Source organism: Brienomyrus brachyistius, unplaced genomic scaffold (assembly GCF_023856365.1).
Source record: "Brienomyrus brachyistius isolate T26 unplaced genomic scaffold, BBRACH_0.4 scaffold105, whole genome shotgun sequence".
Taxonomy (NCBI): Eukaryota; Metazoa; Chordata; class Actinopteri; order Osteoglossiformes; family Mormyridae; genus Brienomyrus; species Brienomyrus brachyistius.
This window is the reverse complement of record NW_026042380.1, coordinates 352,800-362,909: the sequence shown is the minus strand read 5'-3', so window position 1 is coordinate 362,909 and position 10,110 is coordinate 352,800. Positions and strand designations below refer to the sequence as shown.

The 10,110-nt window shown below is 51.4% G+C and overlaps 1 protein-coding gene across 5 annotated transcripts in view; it reads left to right on the top strand.

Moving 5' to 3' along the window:
* Positions 1 to 874: 874 nt before the first annotated feature.
* The window catches only part of LOC125727646 (leucine-rich repeat transmembrane protein FLRT1-like), a 28,793-nt gene continuing 19,557 nt past the window's right edge, over positions 875 to 10,110 (top strand). For all 5 annotated transcript variants that reach the window (XR_007388811.1, XM_049004519.1, XM_049004510.1 and 2 more), the window contains exon 1: positions 875 to 1,042. The gene's annotated coding sequence lies outside the window, so the exon portion shown is untranslated. The remainder of the gene's footprint in view (positions 1,043 to 10,110) is intronic.

The window sequence follows — 10,110 nt, the reverse complement described above, 5'->3', positions numbered from 1 at the left end:
AGGCGTTTCAGATCCCCATTCACCTGTGTGTAGCCAGTGATTGAAAAGGCGTGCAGTCTGTAGAGACAGACTCCTTAAGCGCCGACGGCGTTTTTAATGATCAGCGCTCCTTTACATGAACGCTAATATTGATCATTTGGAACAATGGCAAGCGCGCGACCGGCGCTCCTCGCAAATCCGCGCTCCCGTGGCACGCACACGCACATACACACACACACACACACACACAGGCACGTCCGACCCACACAAAGTTGGTTTATATGCAATTACACGGAGAAAAACAAATACCCCACCACACGAGTAGACTGTCACACCTCCACACTCACAGAGACGCACCACACACACACACACACACACACCACACACACACACACACACACACACACACACAAAGACTAGAGACACCAGCCCTCGACGGATCCCCTTCTCCCAACGCCGCAATCGGCTCTCAATCCGTCTCAGACCCCCAAAAAAAGACCAAAGACCCTGCGTATGAAACGAAAGGGACCGAAACTTAATCGCAGCCGGGCAAATCCAATTTTACAGAAATAAAGCAAATTTCTATAGGACCAACAAAAATGATGCAACATCCGACGACAGACGGGGGCAGAAATAATGTAGATTATAAAACAGCCGTTGATAATAGGCAATAGGCTGCGCTTTGTGTATTGAGTTTGTGAGTTGTTGGCGTAAATACACACCCGCGGTTTATTTCTTAAACTCGATTTTAATTTCGCACCAGTGAGTAGATTTCCACGGATGCGTGTTAGTACTGGGAGACGGGGAGGCAGGACTGGAGATGGACTGTCGGAGTGGGAGGGATGCAAACAATTATTATGATGATGACTGACTGACACGCAGGATCCAAATGGACTTTATTCGGAATAATTGTCCAGTGAAAGCGGTTGTTACAGCTTATCAAAAACAGGACGTTGGGGAGCCTTAAATTAAATGGCGAAATAAGAGGCAAGCGGAGGGAGAAGCGACGGCTGTGACGAACCGGGAGGACATGGAGAAACGCGATCGGGCGCCGTTTTGAAAGGTAGGTTTGTCTGAAATGTGTCTTTTTCTTCGCATGCACGTTTTTTGGTCGGTTTCTGCTCTGGGTGATTCACTTTCCTTTCGTTATGTGCTGTGACAGGGTTCGCGGGCGGGTTGGTGTAACTAATCTAACGCACCGTGGGGTAATAACATGGCAAGCGGCGTATAGAGATGTGGGCTATACGTTTGTGTGGTTTGGGGACACGCGTTGTTTTTTTTTTCTTTTATAAGCTGGGTACTAACTGTGAACTCCGGTTAAAGAGAAGGAAATAAACGCAGTCAAAAACGTTTGCGATAAATAAATCAGAATTAAATTAAATTAAGCCAATTAAGTCAATACTGCCCTTTCCGGCTTGCATGATTCATTACATATATACAACGACATACATATATACATATATATATATATATATATATATATATATATATATATATATATATATATATATATATATATATATATAGAGGCTAAAGTTATTTGTTGACACGACACTAGTGTATGAAGTGGATAGTGATTTGAAATACGTGGCTTTTATATACATACGCAAAGGAAATATGCCCACAGTATCAGTACATTCAGCGCAAGTCACCTGTGCATGTTAGGGCGCTACTAGCACATACATGACAGTGTGTGTGTGTGTGTGTGTGTGTGTGCGTGCGTGCCTGCGCTGCAGAGCAGGGGAGAGGAAAAGCAGGGAACTGTTAAAAGTGTACGTGGCGGCACGGTAATGCGGCACATTAGCGGATATGGGGCGGCGAGCCGGGCGTGATGAAGGCGGGCTGGACCCGTTACGGTGCCGCCTGACTCCGCTGCGCCCTCGCTGCCCAGGCGGTGGTGAAGAAGCGCGTGGATCCGCTGGAGTCACTGCCCCGGTGCCAATGGTCCTCTCAGCGGCATGTCAAACACTCCCTGGCAAGGCCAGGCTCTCTCAAGAGCAATACAGCGCCTTATTAAAGTTTTATGGCTGGCTTGGTGGCCTTGTGCTTAGCGCATGTCCCGACACCGCGGCACTGTGCATTCAGTTCCCAGCAGGCTTGTGCCGCTACATCCGTAATGTGGTGCTCAACTGATGCAAAAGAACATTTCAAAGGTTCCTTGGCGACCCCCTGCTGCGCTCTGCTAGGACATTAAAATGGCTTTACTGCCACAAAGAGGTGTTACAGAAATGAGTAATGGTGGCAGCATAATAATGTATTTGTGAAATCTTCTGGGGGTGTACACATGTGAGGCTGCCTCGGACTGGGATGCACTCAAACCATTAGCAACCACCATATTTTAGCAGCGACCTCCGCTGATGCGAGAGGAGCTCACATTTGACACTTAAATGTCGCCTTGGATTCTTTATCAAACAGGTCTATTTTACACCCGCAAAAAGAAATCCACTTCCTTTGTTTTTCATCCAGAAAAACACACATATTCCTGTGTTTTCTGGTCCAGAGAATACTTCTATCGTTGCCTCCGCTGGTCTCCTACATTCTTCAGTCTTATATGGCCATTTTTTTTCCTCAGTTCCTCTTCCCAAAGGGCTCTTCTCTTACTCATCCCCATTCCCGGGTCCCGGGGCCTAGAGGAATGTTACTCAGGGCTGTGAACACACCGCCCAGACGACGACAAGCCCTCAAGCTGGGTTTGCATCTCGCCGCCTCCTCAGAGAATACACTGACTGGGTTTTGCACGAGTGCTCTTATGCATTATTGATGGGAGGTTCTAGATGGCCGTATGGATGAATATCGATTATTTATTTTGACGGGTAACAGAAAAAATGGGCCCTGTCAGTAGGGGATATGTGGTTTCATAAAAATTCTGCTTTTTAAAAAATGTCTAAACATTAACAGAGCATGTATAATTGTTTTTGAATATGCAAACTTATTATTTTATTTTGGATGATATCCTGTGGGCTGGTGCCCCATCCTAGCTTGTGCCTGTGGATTCTGGGGTAGGTTCCAGACCCCTGTGACCCAGCATAGGAGAATTGGGTTTGGAAAATGGATGGATGGATGTTACCGTGATTGGCTAGCCCCAGTCCTGGGGGTTTGAGTCTCACCCCTGCTCTGTGCGCTGGGATATTTCCATCACTTCTTCCAGGTACACCAGGTTCCTCACTCATTCCAGAGACATGCAGTTAGACAAACTGGTAGTCCTAGAACGCTGTGTTGGGTGCCTCTTACCTTGTGCCCAGTGCTTCCAGGAATAGGCTCCAAGCCTCCAGGTCTGCATATAAGCATAAGAAATGGAATCTGGATCTTCCCCGTGTCACTTGTGGATGAGGCAGAGCAGAGTTCTTAAAGTCTAAAGAGGAATCAGAGAAAAGAACATGAAAAATAAATAGCAATTGATTGTGTTATACATAATCTCACTGTGTTCTATCGGGGCCGCACGGAATTAAAGCCTTTCGCTGGGCTGGTGAGGCATTTGGTTCCTGTATGCTTAACTGTACACCTCCTGTTTCCGGTACTTGGTTGGGGATTTCCACCCTGAACAGTGCCGGGCTGTTTGGGTTCCAGAGCTTGCAGGAAAGACTCCGACGGAGAGATACAGACAAGTCTGTCCATGTGCACGTAGTACATCTCTCCAGCATCCCGGTCTGCACCCGTCAGAGATCTCCCAGCTCGCTCCGGATGTCTCACAGAATTCCACACCCTCTGTACCTTGTTTTTTATCCGCATGAAGGCCTCCCTCTGTTCCCCCCCCCCTTCATTTTTTTCGTTCGTTCCAAGCCACTCGGAGGGGATTTTCGTCCAGCTCCTGGGAGGGTGCGGCACAGTCCTCCGTCTCTCTCAACCCCCCATCTTTTTCCCCCTTCTTTCCTTCCTGCTGTTTTTCATGTCTGTGCCTGAGATAAGCGCACATGTCACTCACATCACCCTGCAGAATTGAAAAAAATATATATAATGCAGTGAGAGGGCGAAAGATACCATAATGGGAGAGTAGGTAGGGGTGGGGCACGGGTCCTCACAGTAGCCCCACCGTCTCTCACGGTCGCTCTCATTGGACGAGAACAGGGATCAGGGCAGACAGGCATCAGTGAGGACAGCCTTGGTGACAGAGTTATGCTGGCATATGAATCAAGCAGCTGTACAGTTGCACCGATAAGCAGACAATCCTCACAGAACTGTGTGTGCTGCAGCTGGTTAGGAGGCTTCTGATCAGAAGGTTACTGGTTCGTATCCCAGGATTGATGGAGAGATTTCATCAATAGGTCCCTAATTGCTTCAGTGGCCATCCCACCATGCTATCTCACAAAGTAAAGAACAGTTACAGATAAATAAATGCGCTAAAATCACATATGCCGGGCAATATGCACTATTGCCTTGCCATCGTCTGAACTCTTAGTGATGAATAAATCTTAAACCAAGACGCACTAGTATCAAAACTCACTAGTATCAAAGCTCTTGATCAATTTGAAAGGTAAGCGAAACCTCCAAAGTCCTTGCCCACCTGCAGGGCCGCGTCGACGATTCCATGAGTGTGACAGATATTTGACAAGCAGCTTTGGTTCAAACCGCGTGCGCGGGGTCCTAATTTAACATCCGAGTCCCGACGGGGAGAGGCCGGGAACTCAGATCTGCGTTGCCGCTTCCATTTAGAAGCTTTTAATTCTGAGCTCAGGTGCAATAAATCTGCGCTCGCCGTACTGTCCTCTCCGTTAGGTGCGGAATAAACAAAATGCTCAGCCTTCGAATCGTCCCGCTGTGCTCGATTCTAGTTTGTGCCGCTGAGCAATTATCGAGTACTTTTTACGCCATTACACAAAAACGGCCCCCTCTGCTAAAATGCGCTTGCAAATTGCAGTCAAGTTCAGCCGTCACTTCTATTCTCTCCGCCCAAAAGCATCCATCTTCTGTATCCGGGCCAATATCACGTCCCCAGGAGACCTGCGACTGTCCCCAGAAGCCCTTGTTTCCGGTTGCTCTCTCAGCACGCCATGCCAGTATGCAAAATCCTCCGGGGGTGATGAACGCCACAGCTATTCTGGGAAATATCGGCGCGAAAAAAAGGGTATGGAACCCACAACCAGCAGGCGCGGCGAAGGGGAGGAATTTACCAACGTACGCTCGACAGATTAACGTGGTGACGGGGACCCCTTGAGTTCCGGTCGCAGCGACGTGGAGGACTGGGCTAGGAACACGCTGTTTCACGTTACGGGTCGAGAACAACGGTGGGAACTGCTTGTTAACTGCAGATATAGCTATAGAAAGTAATGGGGACTAAAATAGTCCTCTGGATTCTTGTACCGTTGGTTCGCGCGCAGTATTGCAAGGCGCAAGCTGTGTCCCAGATCCGAGATCTGGCATGGCTTCTAGACAAAGCCTCGGACCCAGGGGTGTAGCTGTTGATGCCGTTTTGAAACCGTAGGTATCTGCCTGGAAGGTGCTGACCTTTTTTTGAAGTACAGCGAGGAATTGGTCAGAAGAAATGCCAACATTGGTGGGGGGGGGTAGTCATTCTCTACCAAGAAGGTCAGCTGTTGGAGGGAAGCGAGTTCTGGAACATTGAAACACGGAGGAACTCGGCTCGGAATTCTGGCCACACAGAATTTTCGGTACAGAATGTAAAGCGTTTGACTAAAAGGTTTGAGGAGGGAACAGACGCATTAAAAACGTTGGGGGACGGAAATGAAAGACGTCACTTTTGACATTTGTAAATTGGCTGCCGCAATGTGCCGTCAGATTCGCTAGCTGTGTGGTCCTTTCATTCCAGGAATTTTCATAATGTTTTCTTTCTCCCAGACGAGGAAGGACACTCTACGCTGGTTAAAAAAAAAAAAAAAACACATTTTCTCTACCCATAATACATCCACTCTGAATGCATACAGGGACGAGTTTATTCTCATTTTCTAGTGACGGATTTTTGAATCTCTTTGCTTTATTGTAGACTGGCATGCCTTCCAGGGTGTCCCCTGCCTTATGGCCAATGCTGCCTGGGACAGACTCCAGGTCTCCCCCCCCCCCACCACCCCAGCTACTCCACCCAAGATAAGCAGTTGGAAGATGGATAGATAGATAAAAAATAAAATACAAGCGACTAATATGTAATAATAATTATGAGAAATGGGTTACAAAAAGTGCAGTTTGGTTTTTTTTTTTTTGCTTTTTTTCTTTTTATACCTTGAAAAATCAGTTTTGTTGGAAGTTAAATCCCTGGGTTACGCTGGAATCTAGCGCAGGATCTGGTTGGTGCAAATATTTCACTGGACTCGTGAATTATTGAGGTCAGGACATGTAGCGCACATAATAAATATGTGAACAGTAGTTCTAAATATTTTGTATGTGCTTTTCTATAAGTAACAAATTATAATTATGTTACGGTGGCACAGTGGGTAACACTTTTGCTTTAGACCTTCCAAGTTTGGGGGGTTGAACAGCTCTATTCTGCATATGTGACGTTTGCGTGTTCTCCCGTGTTGTGTGGGTGTCCTGCCACAATCCAAAGACTTTCAGTTAATTAGTGATTCTAAATTTCCTGAAGAGCATTGGATTGTTGTCTGTGATGGACTGGCATCCTGTCTCGGGTGTCCCCTTGCCCAGTAATGGACTGGAAACCTGTCCTGGGTGTCCCCCTGCCCAGTGATGGACTGGAATCCTGCCCTGGGTGTCCCCCTGCCCAGTGATGGACTGGAATCCTGTCTCGGGTGTCCCCCTGCCCAGTGATGGACTGGCATCCTGTCTCGGGTGTCCCCTTGCCCAGTGATGGACTGGAATCCTGTCCTGGGTGTCCCCTTGCCCAGTGATGGATTGGAATCCTGTCTTGGGCGTCCCCCTGCCCAGTGATGGACTAGCATCCTGTCTCAGGCGCCCTCCTGCCCAGTGATGGACTGGCCTACTGTCCTGGGTGTCCCCCTGCCCAGTGACGGACTGGAATCCTGTCTCGGGTGTCCCCCTGCCCAGTGATGGACTGGCATCCTGTCTCGGGTGTCCCCTTGCCCAGTAATGGACTGGAAACCTGTCCTGGGTGTCCCCCTGCCCAGTGATGGACTGGAATCCTGCCCTGGGTGTCCCCCTGCCCAGTGATGGACTGGAATCCTGTCTCGGGTGTCCCCCTGCCCAGTGATGGACTGGCATCCTGTCTCGGGTGTCCCCTTGCCCAGTGATGGACTGGAATCCTGTCCTGGGTGTCCCCTTGCCCAGTGATGGATTGGAATCCTGTCTTGGGCGTCCCCCTGCCCAGTGATGGACTAGCATCCTGTCTCAGGCGCCCTCCTGCCCAGTGATGGACTGGCCTACTGTCCTGGGTGTCCCCCTGCCCAGTGATGGACTGGAATCCTGTCTCGGGTGTCCCCCTGCCCAGTGATGGACTGACATCCTGTCTCAGGTGTCCCTTTGCCCAGTGATGGACTGGCATCCTGTCCCGGGTCTCCCCCTGCCCAGTGATGGACTGGCATCCTATCTCGGGTGTCCCCCTGCCCAGTGATGGACTGGCATCCTGTCTCGGGTGTCCCTTTGCCCAGTGATGGACTGGCATCATGTCCCGGGTGTCCCCCTGCCCAGTGATGGACTGGCATCCTGTCTCGGGTGTCCCCCTGCCCAGTGATGGACTGGCATCCTGTCTCGGGTGTCCCCTTGCCCAGTAATGGACTGGAATCCTGTCCTGGGTGTCCCCCTGCCCAGTGATGGACTGGAATCCTGCCCTGGGTGTCCCCCTGCCCAGTGATGGACTGGAATCCTGTCTCGGGCGTCCCCCTGCCCAGTGATGGACTGGCATCCTGTCTCGGGTGTCCCCCTGCCCAGTGATGGACTGGCATCCTGTCTCGGGTGTCCCCTTGCCCAGTGATGGACTGGAATCCTGTCCTGGGTGTCCCCCTGCCCAGTGATGGACTAGCATCCTGTCTCAGGCGCCCTCCTGCCCAGTGATGGACTGGCCTACTGTCCTGGGTGTCCCCCTGCCCAGTGATGGACTAGCATCTTGTCCTGGGTGTCCCCCTGCCCAGTGATGGACTGGAATCCTGTCTCGGGTGTCCCCCTGCATAGTGATGGACTGGCATCCTGTCTCGGGTGTCCCCCTGCCCAGTGATGGACTGGCATCCTGTCCCGGGTGTCCCCCTGCATAGTGATGGACTGGCATCCTGTCTCGGGTGTCCCCCTGCCCAGTGATGTACTGGCATCCTGTCTCGGGTGTCCCCCTGCCTAGTGATGGACTGGCATCCTGTCCCGGGTGTCCCCCTGCATAGTGATGGACTGGCATCCTGTCTTGGGTGTCCCCCTGCCCAGTGATGGACTGGCATCCTGTCTCGGGTGTCCCCCTGCCTAGTGATGGACTGGCATCCTGTCCCGGGTGTCCCCCTGCCCAGTGATGGACTGGCATCCTGTCTTGGGTGTCCCCCTGCCCAGTGATGGACTGGCATCCTGTCTCGGGTGTCCCCCTGCCCAGTGATGGACTGGCATCCTGTCTCGGGTGTCCCCCTGCATAGTGATGGACTGGCATCCTGTCTTGGGTGTCCCTTTGCCCAGTGATGGAATGGCAGCCTGTCTCGGGTGTGCCCCTGCCCAGTGATGGACTGGCATCCTGTCCCGAGTGTCCCCCTGCCCAGTGATGGACTGGCATCCTGTCTCGGGTGTCCCCCTGCCCAGTGATGGACTGGCATCCTGTCCCGGGTGTCCCCCTGCATAGTGATGGACTGGCATCCTGTCTCGGGTGTCCCTTTGCCCAGTGATGGAATGGCAGCCTGTCTCAGGTGTGCCCCTGCCCAGTGATGGACTGGCATCCTGTTTCGGGTGTCCCCCTGCATAGTGATGGACTGGCATCCTGTCTCGGGTGTCCCCCTGCCCAGTGATGGACTGGCATCCTGTCCCGGGTGTCCCCCTGCATAGTGATGGACTGGCATCCTGTCTTGGGTGTCCCTTTGCCCAGTGATGGAATGGCAGCTTGTCTCAGGTGTGCCCCTGCCCAGTGATGGACTGGCATCCTGTCCCGGGTGTCCCCCTGCATAGTGATGGACTGGCATCCTGTCCTGGGTGTCCCCCCGCCCAGTGATGGACTGGCATCCTGTCTCGGGTGTCCCCCTGCCCAGTGATGTACTGGCATCCTGTCTCGGGTGTCCCCCTGCCTAGTGATGGACTGGCATCCTGTCCCGGGTGTCCCCCAGCCCAGTGATGGACTGACATCCTGTCTCGGGTGTCCCCCTGCATAGTGATGGACTGGCATCCTGTCTTGGGTGTCCCCCTGCATAGTGGTGGACTGGCATCCTGTTTCGGGTGTCCCCCTGCCCAGTGATGGACTGGCATCCTGTCTCGGGTATCCTCCTGCCCAGTGATGGACTGGCATCCTGTCCCGGGTGTCCCCCTGCCCAGTGATGGACTGGCATCCTGTCTTGAGTGTCCCCCTGCATAGTGATGGACTGGCATCCTGTCCCGGGTGTCCCCCTGCCCAATGATGGACTGGCATCCTGTCTCGCGTGTCCCCCTGCATAGTGATGGACTGGCATCCTGTCCTGGGTGTCCTCCTGCCCAGTGATGGACTGGCATCCTGTCTCGGGTGTCCTCCTGCCCAGTGATGGACTGGCATCCTGTCCCGGGTGTCCCCCGGTGTTTGTCCTGTGCTGACTGGGATCGACTCCAAACCTTTCTGTGACTCTGTCCAAGATAAGCAGTTTGAACATGAACGGGTAGATGGATAATTGTGTTAGTTTATAAACTTTCCTGTAACTTGAGACTAACGACTTCTATTTAAACCAAATCGCGTCTTTAATTGTTTCAAAGCGATATTTTTAAAGTTTGGCTATGGCAGGTAAAATCCCTGCCAGCCTTACATTCATTTTCACATTCAGCTCGTTTGTAGCTAAAAATTGCTGGTTTCCATATACGGTCTTCCCCCCGCAATGTGTGCCGTTCAAAATTTCAACGGGTTGTTGTGAAATTTTGTATGCGCAGCAGATCCGACTCACAAGCAAGCGATCGAGGTCTTCTTTAAGCAGGGGTTTGAGACCTTGTCACTGCTCGGAGTGTACAGAACGCGGTATCTGGATAAGGTTGCAGGTTCACGCATACATATGACCATCCATACACACACTTTCTCTCTCTCCCACACACATTAACACATGAATGATCATCCATTCACATATACATTATCTT